Consider the following 21,223-nt stretch of genomic DNA (forward strand, 5'->3'; position numbering starts at 1 on the left):
ATTATTTTAGTTGTAAATAATTAATTATAAATTGTAATGGTTATTTAGGTTGGAGTATATTTTAAAAGGAGGGGTGAATGTGGTGATTATTGTTTATGTTTAGTAAGAAGTATTGCAATTGGTTGTTTGTTTCCTGCCTTGAGATATATGCTGTAAACTCATTGGTAGTTGATGTCATGTGATTTGTGGTGGCCATCTTAAATTCAGTTCTCTACAGCCTTGGTTGGGACTGGGTGTTGAAGATGTGCTGCTGGGTTTTTAAAGTTAATAAAGCTTAGATTTAGAAAGGCAAATCTACTCTTTATTTCAATAGTTAAGACCAGAGCGGGGGAGGAGCAGTCGAAGCTGTGCACTGATGAAAGGCAGTCGTACTTTGTGTAGACTCTGACTCCATTTTGTGCTCAGCATGCAGCCTCAACAATTAAACCTTTTCTGTTGAACCTCTCCGAGTTCAGTATTTTTTGCTAGGAGTACGTAGACTCCTACATTGGTGACCCTGACGCTCAGGACGACTCCTAAGCGTAACCATGGCTGACACAAACACAGTTTCTGGAAGCTGCCGGAGTTCTGGGAGAACCTGGGCTCCACCTGGTTCCTTCAAGACGAATCGCAATTCCGACTCCGCGGCATCACCGCCGACGCAACAATGTACGACTACCTCCTCGCCTCCCTGGGCAGCTCCACAATCACGAAAGCCTGGACAACACTACAAAACCCTCCGGAGGAAGGCAAGTACGCACATCTCAAGGCTGCGCTCATTAAAAAATTCACATCCTCCCAATTCTTGCGCAACTGCCACCTCCTCGACCTACCGGGCCTCGGTGACTCCACGCCATCAGACTCGCTCTCACGCATGCTTGCTCTGACTGATGATAAACCGCCCGGCTCCCTCTTCCGCACGCTCTTTATCCGCCAACTACTTCCCAGCATCCGCCCGGCGATCGTGGCGTCCAGCCTCATGGACCTCGAGGCCCTGGCCGATGAAGCCGATAAGCTCCTGTCTGCCAGCTCCAACCACGCCATCACACCCGACCTGGCCTCCGCAGCGTCGGCGCGTGCTCCACCCTCTATCGCACAGCCACACAGCTGGGCCACGAGGCCCCCCAGGCCCCCACGTCCCCCAAGCCCTCCGACCCAGGGCTACTGCTACTTCCATACCCGGTTAGGCGCACGGGCATGCCGCTGCAGCCATCCCTGCACGTTTCCATCCGCCCCCACACCGACCTACACGATGGCCGTGGGGCAAGCAGGCGCGTTGCTGTACATTACGGACAGCGCCTCCGGACACCGTTTCCTATGCAACATGGGCGCGCATCGCAGCAGCATCCCCGCGTCCATCCTCGAGATGCAGCGAGGCGGCCGCAGCCCTGCGCTGGCTGCTGCCAATGGCACTGACATCCGGATGTACGGCACCCGCACCGTCACCATCGACCTCGCACGCCGCTGCTGCCACTGGGAGTTTATCACCGCCAATGTGTTCTCCCTGCTCCTTGGTGCGGATTTCCTGTGTGCCCACGGCCTGTTGGTCGGCGCCGCCTCGTGGACATGAACACCATGTCAACTATCCCGAGCGCCATGGCCCCCCGCCAACCCGCCAAAATGGCATAGCAGTGCCGCGCCCGCTCAACGGACCACTACTCAGCAACACTGGCTGAGTTCCCAGCCCTCACCAACCCGACCTTCTCCGTGAAGGGTGCTAAGCACGGGTTAGAACACTTCATCCCCACCACAGGCCCACCGGTGTATGCCCACGCCCACAGGCTGGACCCAGCCAAGCTGGAGATCGCGCGGGCCGCGCTCGCCACAATGGAACAGTTCGGCATCATCCGCCGCTCCAACAGCCCCTGGGCCTCCCCACTCCACATCGTCACCAAACCTGATGGGGGAAGGCACCCCTGCGGGGACGACCGGCACCTAAATGACGCCACCATGACGGATCGGTATCCCAAAACACACATTCAGGACTTCTCGGCTGGACTGGCCGGCCGTTCAGTCTTCTCCAAAGTCGACCTGGTGCGCGGTTACCATCAGGTGCCAGACCACCCCACGGACATTCCCAAGACAGCCATAATCACCCCTTTTGGGCTATTCGAGTTCCTCCGAATGCCCTTCGGCCTCAATAACGCGGCCCAGGCCTTCCAGCGGCTCATGGACTCGGTTCTCCAGGACCTGAAGTTCCTCTTTGTCTACCTGGAGGTCATCCTGGCAGCTAGTTCCTCCAGGCAGGAACACATCAAGCACCTCCGCACCCTGTTCCAGCGGCTCAGTGAGCACGGGCTCATCATCAGCCCAGCCAAGTGCCAATTCGGCCTCAGTAGGATCGAATTCCTCGGCCACCACATCACGCAGGATGGAGCCATTCCCCTGCCCGCCAAGGTGCATGCCGTCCAGCAGTTCCCCCGGCCTACCACCATCAAAGGCCTCCAGGAGTTCTTGGGGATGATCAACTTTTACAACCGCTTCATTCCCGGAGCGCCCTCCCTCATGCGGCCCCTATACGAAGCCCTCCGGGGTAAGAAAGACAGAATGGCGATCGAGTGGTCGGCGGACATGTTGACCGCTTTCGACTCCACCAAAAAGGTGCTCGCCGACGCCACCATGCTCGCTCACCCACAGCCCAACGCCAGGGTGGCCCTCACCACGGACGCCTCCGACCACACGGTCGGCGCCATGTACGAACAGTGGGTCGATGGGGTCTGGCAACCGCTGGCCTTTTTCAGCCACCAACTGCGCCCCCCGGAGGCCAAACACAGCACCTTTGACCGCGAGCTACTCGCACAGTACCTGGCAGTCCGCCATTTTAGATCGCTTCTGGAGGGCCGCCCCTTCACCGCGTTTGTCGACCACAAACCCTTGACATTTGCGATGAAAAAATCTGTGGACCCGTGGTCAGCCAGGCAACAACGTCAGTTCGCCGCGGTGTCCGAATTCACCACGGACATCCAGCACGTCTCCGGTCGAGACAACGTGGTGGCCGACTGCCTATCCCGCACCTCCGTCCACGGCGCCCACCTGGCAGTGGACTATGCTCAACTGGCAGCGGAGCAATGCACTGACCCCGACATGCTCTCCACGCCCACAACCCTCCCAGGGCTGCGACTGACCAACGTCGCCTGCGGCCCGTCTGCCGTCACAGTCAAATGCGACACCTCCTTGGCGCAACCCCGCCCCGTTATCCCGGTGTCCTGGCGAAAACGGGTGTTCGACATCGTCCACGGCCTCTCACACCCCGGCACCCGCGCGTCCATTAGACTGGCGGCCAACCGATTTGTCTGGCCAAGCCTGCGCAAAGATGTGCGCATCTAGTCCAGATCCTGCATAGCTTGCCAGCGTGCCAAAATCCACCAGCACGTCAAAGCACCACTCGAGGAGTTCACCGTGCCAGAAAGAAAGTTCGACCACGTCCACATTGACCTCAGCGACCCCCTACTGCCATCACAAGGTCACACACACCTGCTGACAATCGTGGACCGTACCACCCACAGGCCCGAGGCCATTCCACTGACGTCCACCACCACCGCTGACATCGTGAGGGCGTTCATTGGTACCTGGGTCGCTCGGTTCGGCATCCCCTCCGACATGACATTGCATAGAGGCCCGCAGTTCACCTATGATCTGTGGGCCGCCATCTCCCAAAACCTCGGGGTGGCCATTCACTGCACCACGGCTTACCACCCCCAAGCCAACGGACTGTGCGAGCGATTCCACAGGTCCATGAAGGCGTCACTCCGTGCCAGCCTCGAGGACGAGGCTTGGATCGACCGCCTCGCGTGGGTGCTACTCGGCCTACGCTCCGCGGTCAAGGAAGACCTGCAAGCCTCGGCGACGGAACTCGTGTACAGCCAGCCGCTCCACGTACCCAGAGAGTTCCTGCCCACTGCCACGACCCCCTGGTCGGCTGACAAGCAACGCCATGCTTTCGCCAACCGAGCATAACAGTTCACTCCGGTACCCACTGGGCGACACGGTGAATGAGCAACCCGCGTACCACCTATCCTGCACATGGCCAAATTTGTTTTCATGCACCATGATGCCCACCGAGGACCTCTACGGCCCCCATATGATGGACCCTACAAGGTACTCCAGACGGGGAACAAGTTCTTCCTCCTCGAAGTGGGCAGCAGAACTGACAAGGTGTTGGTCGACCGGCTCAAGCTGGCACACCTAGAGCCCGATGAACCCGTTCAAGTGGACCAACCCCCACCGCAGGGCAGACCACGTAAGAGCCCGACGCATCCGACGCCCCGCTCCTGACACCAACCACCAAGAGCCGTTCCGGCCGTGCCATCAAGCCGCCACGCCGGTTCATACACTCCCTACTAGCGGATTCTGGGGGGAGCTGTGTGGCGTACCGATCACAGAATGGACACAATCCGCTTTCCGGTCCGTAGACTATAAATCAGGCGTCATGCCTTTAAGAAGGATCACACCTTTAAGAAACTCGATCTGCAACATAGTTAAGCCAAGAGCGGGGGAGGAGCAGTCGAAGCTGTGCACTGATGAAAGGCAGTCGTACTTTGTGTAGTCTCTGACTCCATTTTGTGTTCAGCATGCAGCCTCAACAATTAAACCTTTTCTGTTGAACCTCTTCGAGAATAGTATTTTTTGCTAGGAGTACGTAGACTCCTACAATACAGTGTGGCTCCAGAAATCTCACAATGTATTTATTGCCATGAGCCCTGTAGTCATTCATCACCTTTACCCACATGTCACTTTATAAATCGCTCTCACCCTTTACAGTCTCCTGCACAAGTTGACTGATAGCTGATGTTAACACTGTTCCATTGACCATTGCTTTATAGCGATAGGAGTAGGCTCCTTCATCATCTTGAGTCACATTGGTGAAGGTGATGGTGACAGAATGATCCTCTGCTGACACAGTGAGGGAGGCAGAGAAATTAGCATCGCCAGCTCTCTGCAAGAAGAATATGATGCTCGGATAGACAGTCGATCTGGTGCAGGTAATAGAGACGTTTCCACCGATGTCATCATTTGCTGGATGTATTGTTATAACTGGTTTAAAAATCTCTGAAAAGAAAACGTATTGAGGGAAGTTGGCTAAATTTCATTTGCTGAAGTCATTGCCGTCAATTCAGTGTAGAGTTGCGCTAAGTACAATTGAGCAAGTTGCTGATGATATGATTGAGTCGTTAGAAGTCAATATTGGCGAGAAATTGGACTCGGACGGTGGCGAAAACCGAACAGTGTCGGATCGGCCGCCCGCTCTATGTAGCGACTGATATTAAGTTCAATTGACAGCATATTACTCGGCGATTGAATTGAATATCGGGCGCAGCATATACCAGGTCACTAATGTGCTACCATCAGTTTTACAACCACACTCCCTACCCCCTGCCCCGCCATGACCAATTCCACCACATTCATTCTTCACACTTCAACTTCACGTTTGTCTTTAATGTGCTAAATATTAGACCCATTTCAGTTTCAGCATGGTTCGGATCCTCATAGTAGAAGATTCATTCCTGGACAATGGGCTTGTTGTTTATTCTGCTGGCTAAGTGTATTAATTGTCGTTAAGCATTGGCAGCTGGTTATAGAAACGTCTCCAGTTACATTTCCATTGGTTTCTGTAATGGCAACACCGGGGTTCTGCCCAAGTGGTAGGTAGAATATCTATCCCAATATGACTAATGTTTAACCAGATGGTTCTCACTATTCTTACTGCTGTGTCTTGCAGAACAGGAACACACTCTGAAATAGCACATTGAAAGTTCTGGGGCTTCCCCAGGGGAAGATCTACAGATATGGAGAGACAGCCACATAATACCAGTTATGAGTAGTGCTACATGGCATGTGCCAACATTGTTGAAGGTGAGCAGAGATGTGGCAATGCAAAAGGTTTAGGAGGATAATTCACTAGAGCAGGAGTCAGTTAGTCTAATGCTTTACCAATCATAACAACTGTCACGAATAGAAGTGAAAGACACTGGATATGAGCGACCAGTAACTCCACAGATTTTCTACCGCCAGGTGATTCACCGGCGGGTTCAGTCCCATTCATGTTAATTGGAGTGAATATCCGGTGGGGCAAATTACACACGGCCAATAAGATTCCGCCCGTTTGTCGCTTCTGCCAAAGACGAAATTCAGCTGTGTAACAGCCGCATCTCTTACCAGTTCAGAAGGAGTATGTTTTGCCAAATGATGGGGGATGTATTGTTTGTTGCACGAGTGAGGAAATCATAAACTCCTTCTAGGTGTAGGAATTGAGATTTTGTTAAGTAAAGCAGAAGGAGGAAGAGTTACCTTCTACAGTTATTAACACAGAGTGACTGAGGTGTGATAATAATTGCCTTCCGAACACTCTGCAGCTGTAAAATCCTGTGCGTATATCGGAAAGGTTGTTGATTATGATGGAGGCAAAATGATGAGGGGAACCAATATCTATGGAGCTCAGTAACAATTTGTCCCGATAGAAAGTGAAGTTGTTAACATTGTTCTGGTCGGAATCAGAACAGGTAATGGGAGCTGGCTCTACTTTCATATATTCACCCGGCTGGTGGTACAAAGAAACACTGGCGATCGTCTTTTGTCCTGGAACAGAAGGTTAAAAATAATACATTTGAAAGAATTTATATTCGTATCACAACATAAATCACAGCTTTCTATAAGGTGCGAGACTCTGAGGGTCAATTGGATGATAATCAATTGACCGGTCATTATACATAAAGTCAATGAGGGGAAAGGAGGCTTGCAAGTATTACAGGCGGCCAATGGACATCACCCAATTTACACCACCGCAGAAATGTATAACTAGCTCTGTTATCATGGGCCACAATTACAGAGATATGCGCCAGAACTCTCAAATTCCCTAGGGGCGTAAAACGATGATTCCCAATCATCCTTCCGTCATACCCACCGCCCGCGCCACATTATTTTATTTTCCATTGAAGACAATGCAAAGCAAAAGCGAGCGGGATATATAACGGGCAGCATTCCCATATTGCCCATATTATCCAGCTGACATTGAGGCAGCCACACACAGGCAGGCAACATCAGTAGAGATGCCAACGGCATCATTCAGATGCATTTCTATTGATTTCGTCTAGCAATTCCTATATTACATTACTGGTTTTTAGCCTGCTGCCTTAGCTCGGGTTAATTCGTTATAAATTTCTTTCCTGAAGATGTTGCAGTATTAAATCATATTGGGCGTAACACAAAACGTGAGCAATGCAATCGGCCTCCCATTATACGCACCGGGCTGTGGAACAGGCAGAAGAAGTGATGCCGCCCATTATACCGTTGCTGCCCAGGAGGAAGTTCTACCCCATAAAGACGTAGCAGGAGAACAATTCTAGAGGTCGCTACAATTTAACGTGGTAACTCGGTAAAAGCATATTTTTGCGGTGAAATTTGTGTTGTGCGGAAGCACAAAATGGTGGGAATTAATCGGTCGCCCCTTTTACACACTGCCCAGTTTCCGTTTCCACAAAGGGTTGAGCACACACAATAAGATTTTTACCAGTTATCAGAGCCAAGTTTTACAGGTAGATATTCAGTTCCATTGCAGTCAATCGATTTCATAATCAGGCGGGACCAAAAACGTGCAGCAGATTGGATAGCGCCCATTTGTGCACCAGCCCAAGAGCAATATCTACTTTTCTTCAACTGAAGGTGTTGCTGATCTCTGGAAGCCTTTATACAAAATTGGAATGGCATAAAATATCAGAAAGTATAACTCACTTTGGACAGTCACAGCATCACTGGGAATAGATTTAATCCGGCGTCCGGACACTTGTTTCTCATAAAGGCATTTGTAGCATCCGTCACTATTGGTATTTACATTTATGAATGAGTTAGTAAACGATTGTTGTTCCTTGTATATTTCATTGGCTGTATTGCCAGCCGGCCATCTGAGTAGCCACTGAAGCTGACCGAAAGTTTAACCATTGGCAGCATCGCAGATAATGATGAGTTCTTCTCTGACCAGATATACCGGATAACTGGGACTTGTTGGAGGAGGTGGGGGGTCTGAAACGATAGAATTCATTGCTGATGTTACACTCAGGCTCTGAATGATGAAAAAGCAAATTAACATTGCATTAACACATATGATCTGGTGCGCGTTCAGTGTCACAATGTTGCTGCTGTGTTAGAACAACTGTAAACTTCATTACATAAAGGACAGAAAATAACAGGTTCCTGGCAAATTTTGTTCTATAATAAACGGACCAACACAATTATAATAATATACACCAGTGAATATCACGCACTTATTGTACAAACTATCGTTGTATTCCGTGGTATTTAGATGATTAAGATGTGATTTTATTGAAGTTATCAAGATATTATGGGTAACATAGGGTCCTAAATTTAAATAAAGGAAACTACGATGGTCTGAGGCTGGAGTTGGGTAGGATTGATTGGGGAATGTCACTCAAAGGGTTGACGGTGGATAGGCAATGGCAAACATTCAAAGACTGCATGGATGAACTACAGAATTTGTTCCTCACAGTTTGGCATGAAAATAAATCCAAAAAGTTGACTCAACCGTGGCTTACAAGGGAAATTAGGGATAGCATAAGGTCCAAGGAGAGGACATATAAATTGGCCAGAAAAAGCAGTAAACCTGAAGATTGGGAGCAGTTTAGTATTCAAAAAAGGAGGACAAAGGGATTAATTAAGAAAGGGAAAATAGAATATGAGAGTAAGCTTGCGGTTACATTAAAGCTGCCTGTAAAAGCTTTTATAAATATGTGAAGTGAAAAAGATTGGTGAAGGGAAATGCAACGAGACCTGGGTGTCCTTGTGCACCAGTCGCTGAAGGTAAGCATGCAGGTGCAGCAGGTGGTTAAGAAGGCAAATGGTATGTTGGCCTTTGTAGCGAGAGGGTTTGAGTACAGGAACAAGGATGTCTTGCTGCAGTTGTACAGGGCCTTGTTGAGATCACATCTTGTGTATTGTGTGCTGTTTTCTTCGCCTTATCTGAGGAAGAATGTTCTTCCCATGGAAGGAGTTCAGCGAAGATTCGCCAGGCTGATACCTGGGATGGCAGGAATGACGTATCAGGACAGATTTGGTCGATTGGGCTTGTACTCGCTGGAGTTTAGAAGAGTAAGAGGGGATCTCATTGAAACTTATAAAATTCTGACAGGACTGGACAGACTTGATGCAGGAAGGATGGTCCCGATGGTCGGGGAGTCCAGAACCAGGGGTCACAGTCTAAGGATATGAGGTTGGCCATTTAGGACAGAAATGAGGAGGAATATCTTCACCCAGAGAGTGGTGAACCTGTGGAATTCTCTACCACAGAAGCCAGTCGAGGCCAATACATTAAATATATTCAAGAAGTAGTTGGATATATTTCTTAAGGCTAAAGGGATCAAGGGGTATGGGGAGAAGGCAGGGAATGGGTACTGAATTAGGATGATCAGCCATGATCTCATTGAATGGCGGAGCGTGCTCGAGAGGCCGAATGGCCTACTCCTGCTCCTATCTTCTATGTTTCTATATAATTAAACTAGTTCACTGGTTGGGAAGTCTAGGACTCGGGGGCATAGCCTAGAAATTAGAGCCAGACATTTCAGGAATTTAATTAGGAAACACGTGTACACACAGAGTGGTAGAAATTTGGAACTCTCTTCTGCAAACGGCAATTGATGTTGGATCAATTGCTAATTTTATATTCGAGATGTTATCTTTTTGTTACCCAATTGTATTAAGGGAAATGGGGGTATAAGTTAGGTCGCAGATCAGCTATGATCTCAATGAATGGGGGAACAGGCTCCAGGGGCTCAATGGCCTTTTCCTGCTCCTATGTTCCCATTGTAAATCTTATCACAACATTTCTGGATGCTGTATCGATCCAGCTTCTGAACAGCTCAAGTTCATACGGCGTTCTATTTAAATCCTAATAGTATAAATAAGGAATTAGTGTTTTAGGTCGGGCCCTAACCCCCGCCCCTATCTTAAACCGAAGAACTAAGTGACGAGAAAATTGAAACTGGCAGGAAGAACTGATTCTCTTAAGATATATGCTGGAGCACCAAGCGTCAACAACATCAACAACCTGTATTTGTACAGACCATCTAAAGTAGTAAGATGTCCCAAGGTGCTCCACAGGAGCGATTATCAATCAATATTTGACACCGAACCACTAAAGAGGATATTAGGACAGTTAATCAAAAGCTTGATCAAAGAGACAGGTTCTAAGGAGCGTGTGAAAGAGTAGAGAGGTATACGGAGGTAATTCCAGAGCACAGGGCTTAGGCAGCTAAAGGCACAGCCGCCAATGTTGGAGCGTTTAAAATCAGGGTTTCAAAAGAGGCCAGACTTGGAGGAGCGGCGAGATCTCGGACAGTTGTAGATTTCTGAGGAGGTTACAGAGATCAGGAGGGGCGTGGGCAGAGATGGATATGAAAACAATGATCAGAATTTTAAGATTAACCTGTTGCCGGACTTGGAGCCAATGTAGGTCAACAATCACAAGGGTTGATAGGTGAAAGGGCCTTGGTGCGATTAACGATACGGGCAGCCGAGTACTGGCTGAGCACAATTTATGTAGGTTGGAAGAGAGGAGGCATAGGAATGGTCAACCATAGAGCAATAGAGTCATAGTCATAGAGACATAAGGAGGCCATTCGGCCCATCGAGGACATGCTGGCTCTCTGCAGAGCAATCCAGTCAGTCCCATTCCCCCGCTCTGTCCCCATAGCCCTGCGAGTTTATTTCCCTCAAGTGCCTATCCAGCCTCCCCTTGGAAACATTGAGTGTCTCCGCTTCCACCACTTCCGTCGGCAACAAATTCCAGTTCATCACCACTCGCTGCACAAAAAAGTTTTCCCTCACGTCCACCCTGCATCTCTTGCCCAGGCCTTAAATCTGTATCACTTAGTCCTTGTACCATCAACTATTGGGAACAGCCTTTCATCATCGAGCCGATCCAACCCATCATAAGCTTGTACACCTCTATCAATCACTCCTCAACCTCCATTGCTCTAATGAAAACAAATCCAGCTTCTCCAACCTGTCCTTGTTGCTAAGGTCCCCCATCCCCGGAACCATTCTGGTAAATCTCCTCTGCACCACCTCAAGAGGTTTCACACCCTTCCTAAACTGTGGTGACCAGAACTGGATACAGTACTCCAGTTGTGGGCTAACCAGTCGTTTAAATCGGTTCAGCATAACCAAGATAACAAAGGTATGGGTGAGTGTTTCATCAAAAATATGCGCTGAGGTATGAGCAGCTGAGAGAGATGGGAATGGAGGAGGGTCGACTGAAATGAACAAGCACATCATTAGTGAGGCAGAAAAGTATCTTCAAACACGGCTAAAAACAATAATTTCAACCACTGGTTTCGATGCCATGAAAATCTCGGCACCAATTATAAATTTATGGCAGTGCGATAAATATGGTATATGGTATTTGAGCTAAACTCTGTACGTGTTACCATTCAATTCCCGTCGTATCTTTAGTGTTAAGAACAGCAGTGGTAAGCAAGTATTTCAAGGAACACCAATTATTCATTATTGGAGTTGGCTCTGAGGTATCGGAGGTGAGATGGCGGATTGAAGACTAGAACTATATCCAGGAGATGTATGGGTGTCGAAGTACTTTGAAGGCATTCCCGTGTAGTAGAGCATGCAAGGGAGTTCTTGGAGCATTGGTTGCAGAAGTCCTTGCGAGCACTGGGCACATTCTGGTGTCTGGGATCACTGAAAGTGCAGCCAGAACGAATGATATTTGAGAGAGTGAGATGGAGAGAGAGATTTCCCGGTCTGCCAGCATTGAGGATGTTCCTGGGATCAGGAAGAGTTAGTAATCAGGTTTTGTGGTTTCTGCAAACTGAGAACGAGGCTCACTATCGGAGATGGGTGAGGACTGATGAGTTTAGTAAAAATATAAAAGGACAATCTGCTTGGTGATTATTAGCAGGTTATTGAGAATTAGGATATTATAAATTTAATTGGTTGTTCAACACAGCACATGTCCTTATGCAGCATTTCACTGTACATACTAAAGCCTTGCATCAGTAATAACTTGAATTAAAAATAAAAATACGAAGTTCCCTTCGGAGCTCAGCGTTGTAAATGTTTATATGGAGAGTCTCAACCTTAAGTGTGGAGAAGCACCATTCAGAATAAACATAGAAACATAGAAGATAGGAGCAGGAGCAGGAGTCGGTCATTCGGCCTTTTGAGACTGCTCCACCATTTAAAGAGATCATGGCTGATCATCCAAATTCAGTACCCTGTCCCTGCTTTCTCCAGATATCCCTTGATCCATTTAGCCTTAAGAAATATAACCAACTCGTTCTTGAATATATTTAATGTATTGTCCTCTAGTGCCTTCTGTGGTAGAGAATTCCACAGGATCACCACGCTCTGGGTGAAGAAATTCCTCATCTCTGTCCTAAATGGTTTACCCCTTATCCTTAGACTGTGACTCCTGGGTCTGGACTCCCCCGCCATCGGGAACATCCTTCCTGCATCCAGTCTGTCTGGTCCTGATAGAATGTTATAACTTTCAATGAGATCCCCTCTCATTCTTCTAAACTCCAGCGAGTATAAGCCCAATCGACCCAGTCTCTCCTCATACATCATTCCTGCCGTCCCAGGTATCAGCCTGGTGAATCTTTGTTGCACTTCCTCCATGGCAAGATCATCCTTCCTCAGATAAGGCGACCAAAACTGCACGCAATACTCAAGGTGGTCTCACCAAAGCCCTGTACAACTGCAGCAAGACATCCTTGCTCCTGTACTCAAATCCTCTCGCTATGAAGCCCAACATACCCTTTGCCTTCTTAACTGCCTGCTGCACCTGCATGCTTACCTTCAGTGACTGGTGCACAAGGACACCCAGGTCTCGTTGCACTACTTTTTTCTCAATCTGTTGCCATTCAGATAATAATCTGGCTTCCTGTTTTTGCCACCAAAGTGGATAACCTCGCACATATCCACATTATACTGCATCTGCCATGCATCTGCCCAATCACCCAAACTGTCCAAATCATACTGGACTGTCTCTGCATCCTCCTCACAGCACACATTCCCACCAGCTCTGTGTCGTCTGCAAACTTGGAGATATTACATCTAGTTCCCTCGTCTAGATCATTAATATACATTTTGAATAGCTTGGGTCCTAGCACTGATCCCTGCAGTAACCCACTAGTCTCTGCCTGCCACTCGGAAAAAGACCCATTTTTTCCAAATCTTTGCTTCCTGTCTGCCGACCAGTTCTCTGTCCAAGTCAGTACCTTATCCCCAATCCCATGTGCTTTAACTTTGCATGCTACTCTCTTATGCGGGACATTATCGAAAGCCTTCTGAATGTCCAAATACACCACATCCACTGGTTCTCCTGTATCTAGCCTACCAGCTACATCCTCAAAAAATTCCAGTAGATTAGTCAAGCATGATTTACCTTTTGTAAATCCATGTTGAATTTGTCTGATCCTGTCACTGTTTCCCAAGTGCTCTGCTATTACATCTTTTATAATGGACTCTAGCATTTTCCCCACTACCGATATCAGGCTTACCAGCCTATAATTCCCTGTATTCTCTCTGCCACCTTTTTTAAATAGTGGGATGACATTAGTTACCCTCCAATCCATGGGAACTGTTCCAGAATCTATAGAATTTTTTAATTTGACAAGCAATACATCTAATATTTCTAGGGGCACTTCCTTAAGTACACTAGGATGTAAATTATCAGGCCGTGGGGATTTATCAGCCTTTAATCCCATCAATTTCCATAACACCATTTCCCTACAAATACTGATTTTATTCAATTCCTCCCTCTCCTTAAACCCAATGTTCCGCAACATCACTGGGAGGTTATTTGTGTCCTCCTTTGTGTAGACATAACCAAAGTATGTATTTAATTGGTCTGCCATTTCTTTGTTCCGCATTATAAATTCCCCTGATTCAGACTGCAAGGGACCTACGCTTGACTTCACCAATCTTTTTCTCTTCACATATATATATAGAAGTTTTTACAGTCAGTTTTATGTTCCCTGCAAGCTTACACTCATACTCTATTTTCCCCCTCTTAATTAATCCCTTTGTCCTTCTTTGCTGAATCCTAAACTGCTCCAAATCCTCAGGGTTGCTGCTTTTTCTGGCCAATTTATATGTCCACTCCTTGGATCTTATGTTATCTCTAATTTCCCTTGTTAACCACTGTTAAATCACTGTTTTATTTTATTTTTGTGCCAAACAGGGAGGAACAAATTCTGTAATTCATCCATGCGATCTTTAAATGTTTGCTATTGCCTATCCACCGTCAACCCTTTAAGTAACGCTCCCCAATCCATCCTAGCCTACTCGCGCCTCATACCATCATAGTCTCCTTTATTTAAATTCAGGAACATAGTCTCTGTGTCAACTATTCACTCTCCATCTTAATGACGAATTCTATCATATTATGATCGCTCCTCCCTAAGGGATCTCACCCAAAATTTTAGCTAATTAATCCTTTCCCATTACATAATACCCAGTCTAAGATGGCCTGATCTCTAGTTGGTTCCTCGACATATTGGTCCAGGAAACCATCCCGTATACACTCTAGGAATTCCTCATCCACAGTATTGTTACTAATTCGGTTGGCCCAATCTACATGGAGATTAAAGTCACCCATGATAACTGCTGTGACCTTATTGCACGCATCTCTAATTTCTCATTACTGTGATTCCCAACCTCAGCATTAATGTTTGGTGTCTGTATACAACACTCACAAACGTTTTCTGCCCCTTGGTATTTCTCAACCCTACCCATACATATTCCACATTATTCAGAGCTAATATCCTTCCTTACTATTGTGTTAATCTCCTCTTTAACCAACAATTCTAACCCACCTCATTTTCCTTTTTGCCTGTCCTTCCTGAATATTGAATACCACTGGATGTTGAACTCCCAGCCTTGGGCACCCTGGAGCCATGTCTCCCTATTCCCAATTACATCATATCCGTTTATACCTATTTGTGCAGCTAATTCATCAACCTTATTAAGAATGCTCCTTGTATTAAGACACAAATCCTTCCAGCTTGATTTTTTACATTCTTAGTAAGAACATAAGAACATAAGAAATAGGAGCAGGAGTAGGCCAATCGCCCCCTCGAGCCTGCTCCGCCATTTAAGAAGATCATGGCTGATCTGATCCTAACCGCCAATCTACTATCACAGAACCATCCCCTGAATCTAACAGAATTAGACACTCGAAATAGGATCAGGGTCAGGCTACACAGCCCGTGGGCCCGCTCTGCTACCCACAGGGCCATGTCTGATCCAAACCTATCCTCATGCCCAAATTCCTGCCCACTCCCCGTAACCCTTAATTCCCTTTACTTCTAGGAAACTGCCTATTTCTGTTTTAAATTTATGTAATGATGGAGCTTCTACAGCTTTTTGTGGCAGCATATTCCATGTACCTACCACCCTCTGAGTGAAGTAGTTCCTCCTCATCTCAGTTTTGAAAGAGCAGCCCCTTATTCTAAGACTATGCCCCCTAGATCTAGTTTCACCCATCATCGGGAACACCCTCCCCGCATTCAACCGATCCAACCCCTTCACAATCTTATATGTTTCAATAAGATTGCCTCTCATTCTTCTGAACTCCAATGAGTAGAGTCCCAATCTACTCAACCCCTCCTGAAATGTCCATCCCCTCATCCCCGGGATTAACCGAGAGAACCTTCTTTGTACTGACTCGAGAGCAAGTATGTCTTTTCTTAAGTATGGAGACCAAAACTGTATGCAGTATTCGAGGTGCGGTCTCAACAATTCCTTGTACAACTGAAGCAATACCTCGCTATTTTTATATACTATCCCCCTAGCAATGAAAGCCAACATTCCATTGGCCTTCTTAATCACTTGCTGCACCTGCATACTAACCTTTTGAGTTTCGTGCACCAGGACCCCCAGATCCCTTTGTACTTCAGTACTTTCCAGTTTCTTGCCTTAAGATAATAACTTGCTCTACGATTTTTCCTGCCAAAGCGCATAACCTCACACTTTCCAGTATTGTATTCCATCTGCCAAATCTCTGCCCACTTACTTAGCCTGTTTATGTCCCCTTGCAGGTTTTTTATGTCCTCCTCACTCACTACTTTCCCTCCCGTCTTAGTATCATCTGCAAACTTTGATATGTTACACTCGGTCCCCTCCTCCAAATCGTTAATATAGATTGTAAAGAGTTGGGGACCCAGCACTGACCCCTGCGGAGCACCTATGTTACTGATTGCCATTCTGAGAATGAACCATTTAACCCAACTCTCTGCCTTCTGTTAGATAGCCAATCCTCTATCCATGCCAGAATATTACCCCCAATCCCGTGATTTATTAACTTAAGCAATAATCTTTTGTGTGGCACCTTGTCAAATGCCTTTTGGAAGACTAAATACACTACGTCCACTCGTTCCCCTTTATCCACCCTATATGTTACGTCCTCAAAGAACTCCAGCAAATTTGTCAAACATGACTTCCCCTTCATATACCATGCTGACTTTGTCCTATTAAATGATGATTATCCAAATGTCCTTTTACTGTATCCTTAATAATGGTCTCCAAAATTTTACCTACCACAGATGTTAGGCTAACTGGTCTATAGTTTCCAGCCTTCTGTCTACTGCCCTTTTTAAATAAGGGTGTTACATTAGCAGTTTTCCAGTCTGCCGGCACCTTTGCTGAGTCCAGGGACTTTTGGAAAATTATTACCAATGCATCCACAATCCCTACCACCACTTCCCTCAAGACCATAGGAGGTAAGCCATCAGATCCAGGTGAATTATCCGCCTTGAGTCCCATTATCTTACCGAGTACCACTTCCTTAGTGATTTTGATTGTGTTTAGCTCCTCCCCCCCATAGCCCCCTGTTTGTCCAGTGTTGTGATATTCTTAGAGTCTTCTGCTGTAAAGACTGATAGAAAATATTCATTCAGTGTTTTTGCCATCTCCATATTTCCCACCATTAATTTCCCGGTCTCATCCTCTAAGGGACCAGCATTTACTTTAGCCACCCTTTTTCATTTTATATACCTATAAAAACTCTTACTATCTGTATTTATATTTTTTGATAATTTACTTACATAATCTATCTTCCCTTTCTTAATCAATCTTTTTGTTATTTTTTGCTGTCATTTAAAGTTTTCCCAACCCTCTATCCTCCCACTAGATTTGGCTACCATATATGCCCTTGTTTTTAGTTGAATACTATCCTTAATTTCTTTACTTAGCCACGGATGGCTGTCTTTTCTTTTACACCCTTTTCTTCTCAGTGGAATATATATTTTTTGGAAGTTGTAAAATAACTCCTTAAATGTACACCACTGATCATGTATCGTCTTACTCTTTAATCTATTTTCCCAATCCACTCGACTCAATTCCGCTCTCATACCTTCATATTCTCCTTTATTCAAGCTTAGCACGCTTGTTTGAGATCCAAACTTCTCACATTCTAATTGAATATGGAATTCAACCATGTTATGTTCACTCATTCCAAGGGCATCCTTTACAAGGACATTTTTAATTAATCCTGTCCCATTACACAGGACCAGATCTAAGGTTGCTTGCCCCCTGGTAGGCTCAGCTACATCGTGCTCAAGAAACCCATCCCTAATGCACTCAATGAACTCATCCTCAAGGCAGCCCTGCCTAATTTGATTTGTCCAATTAATATGATAGTTAAAGACCCCCATAATTATAGATGTTCCCTTACTACAAGCCTCAACTATTTCCTGATTGATACTCCATCCAACATAGTTACAACAGTTCGGAGGCCTATAGATTACGCCCACTCGTATTTTTTTCCCCTTATTATTCCTTACCTCCACCCAAACTGTTTCATTATCCTGATCTTTTGACCCATTATCATTTCTCTGTATTACAGTGATTCCTTCCTTTATTAACATAGGCACCCCGCCTCCCCTTCCTTCCTGCCTGTCCTTCCTGATCGTTAAATAACCTGGTCTGTTTAATTCCCAGGCATTGTCACCCTGCAGCCATGTTTCTGTAATGGCCACAAGATCATACCCATATGTAGTTATTTGTGCCATTAACTCATCTAGTTTTTTACAAATGCTACGTGCATTCTGATAGAGAACTTTCAAATATGTTTTGTGACACTTAGTTCCTGCTTTTGCCCTTTATATTACTTTAACTTTTACTCCATACCTTCTGCCCCTTCCTGACATGCTCTGGTTTTTAATTTCCCCAATGCTACCTAAGTCTATGAACTTCTCTGTTGTCATTTTTATTATTTGCTCTCTAGGAACCTCCCCCTCACTAGTCAGTTTAAAGCCCTCTCTTCAGCACTAGTTATATGATCCGGCAGGACTCTAATCCCAGCACTGGCCCAGTTAAGCCCGTCCCAACGGAACAGCTCCCTCCTGCCCCAGTACTGGTGCCAGTGTCCCAGGAAGCAAAACCCCTTTCTCCCACACCAGTCTTTGAGCCACGCATTTAACTCTCTTATTTTATTTGTCCTAGCCAAATTCGCTCGTGGCTCAGGTAATAATCCAGAGATTATTACCCTTGAGGTTCTGCTTTTTAACTTGACCCCTAGCTGTTCATACTCCTTTAACAGAACTGGCTTCCTAGTCCTATCTACGTCGTTTGTACCAACATGGACCACAACGACTGGATCCACCCCCTCCCACTGCAATTTCTTTCCAGCCCAGAGGAGATGTCCTTAACCCTGGTACCGGGTAGGCAACACAGCCTTCGGGACTATCGCTCTCGGCTGCAGAGAACTCTATCTATCCCCCTAATAATACTATCCCCTACAACTGCAACATTTCTAGTTATTCCCCCTCTTGAATGGCCCCCCGTTCCACGGTGCTGTGGCCAGGTTGCTCATCCGCCCTGCAGTCCCTGCTCCCGTCCCCACAGGGAGTAAGAACCTCGAACCTGCTGGACAAGAGCAAGGGCTGTGGCTCCTCCAGCTCTACCTCCTGGATCCTCGTACCTGCCTCACTTTTAGTCACACCGTCCTGTCCCTGGCCATGGGCTACATCTGAATTAACTAACTTCATAGGTGTGATCACCTCCTGATACACAGAGTCCAGGTACTTCTCCCCCTCCCTGATGTGTCGCAGTGTCTGAAGCTCAGATTCCAGCTCATCAACACGGAGCTGGAGTTCCTGTAGCAGCAGACACTTGTCACAGACGTAATCACTTTGAGCCTCAATGGGGTTCACCGGCTCCCACATTTCGCAACAGTAACACATCACCTGCTCCATTCTATGTAATTAATTAAATGTTTTATTGTTAGGTATGGACACCCTCTGCCCGATTATAGATGCTACTATCCCCTTTATTTAATTGGATTTAATTTAAATCAATCCCTCTAATTACACCAGTTAAATGGTTTACCAACAGTCACTCTGCAACAGAAAGGCCTTATTAACTACAACCCACAGAGTTAAATTTTGGAAAGAGCACCTAACACCCCACTTACCCTAACGCACACACTTACCCAAACTTACAGCACTCTCTGCTGACTCGCACTCAGTGCTTGCCCGCACTAGCCTGGTCTTTATATACTGTTTGTTTGTTTACAGCCAAATGAGTCACCCCTGCTGATTGGTTAGAAAACTGGATTCCACTGACTGCTGTGCCAATTTACTCCTACTGCAGTGTAACCTTGTTTTACTCTTCTTACACCAAAAGAATCCCAAATATTTAACTTTTCCCCTTTACTTAAACTGCTTAAGTAATCTTATCAAGAATGATTTAAAGAGAAATAACAATTAAAGAAATCACACACTCACCCAAACTCACAGCACTCTCTGCTGACTCGCACTCAGTGCTTGCTTTTAACATTATTATTTAACGTAGCCCTGTTTGATTTACACCCTTGATTTCTCTGCCTTCCACTTCTGCTTCTCTCCTTCCTGTCTTTTGTTACTATCCTTACTTCCCTTTCCTCTGTCTCCCTGCACAGTTTCCCAACCCGCTATTTTAGTTTAACCCTCCCCAATAGCACTAACAAACATATCGGTCCCAGTCCCGCCCAGGTCTTATGTTTGGTTTGAGCAAATCCAGGCGACATCTTAGCCTTCGGATGAAGAACATTATGGCTGGAGCTTGGTTGGTGACTGCATGTGTCGCATTCCGGTATGCAAACAAGAAATTATCCACCTTGTGTTGTGGTATGTCGTCGTTATACATCGCCTTTATTGCCTTTTTAAAGGTCTGAACAAACCTGTCAGCCAATCCATTTGTGGCTGGATGATATAGGGCAGATGTGTTATATTTCACCCCATTATTCCTCAGGAACATCCGGAAATCCTCGGACATAAACTGTGGTCCATTGTCGGAGCAAATCTGTTCTGGCAAGCCATTACTGGCGAAGATGGTCCGTAGGACTGCAATAGTCATCTCCGTGGTGGTGGAGGACATTTTGATGACCTCTGGCCATTTCAAATGGGCATCCACGGCGATTAAAAACATTGAGCCCATAAATGGACCAGCAAAATCAATGTGTACCCGTTGCCATGGAGATGAGGGCCACTCCCATGGGTGTAGCGGGGCCTGTGGTGGAGCGTTTTGGCCCTTCTGGCATCCTGTGCATCTCTTGGCCATATCCTCGATTTCTTTATCGATTCCCGGCCACCACACAAACGCCCTGGCTAGGCTCTTAATTTTTACCCCTCCCAGATGACCCTCACGAAGCTCATTGAGCACTCTATCTCTCAACTTTGGTGGAATTACCACTCTGGATCCACACATCAAGGTCCACCGGCACACTGACAGCTGTTCTCTCCTTGGCGAGATTGCTGGCAACAGTGAGTCTCCATGTGCTGGCCATCCCTTCACCGTCAAATCATAGACCTGAGAGAGTGTCGGGTCATTTCGGGTTTCCTTCTCTATACTTGAGTTTGTAACAGGTAGACATTCGACTATGGTTGAATGGAATATCTCAACAGGGTCCACTGCAGGTGCTTCCTCCACCATAGGCAACGGTAGGCACGACAGCCCATCAGCCTTTCCATGCTGTTTCGTACCTTTGTACTCTATGTCGTACTGATGTGCCCCTAGAAAAAGTGACCATCTTTGCAGCCGTTGCGCCGTCATCACCGGAACGCCCTTCTTTGGGTTAAAAATGGAGACCAGGGGCTGATGATCAGTCAGTAGGGTGAATTTCTGCCCGTGCAGATAGTGATTGAACTTCTTCACCCCCCACACCAGGCTGAGGGCCTCCCTGTCAATCTGGGCGTAGTTACGCTCGGCTGAAGTTAACGAGCGCGACGCAAAGGCTATT

This window comes from Somniosus microcephalus, unplaced genomic scaffold (assembly GCF_052327205.1).
Source record: "Somniosus microcephalus isolate GS21.2 unplaced genomic scaffold, FLI_Smic_1.0 unresolved_chr9, whole genome shotgun sequence".
Classification (NCBI taxonomy): domain Eukaryota; kingdom Metazoa; phylum Chordata; class Chondrichthyes; order Squaliformes; family Somniosidae; genus Somniosus; species Somniosus microcephalus.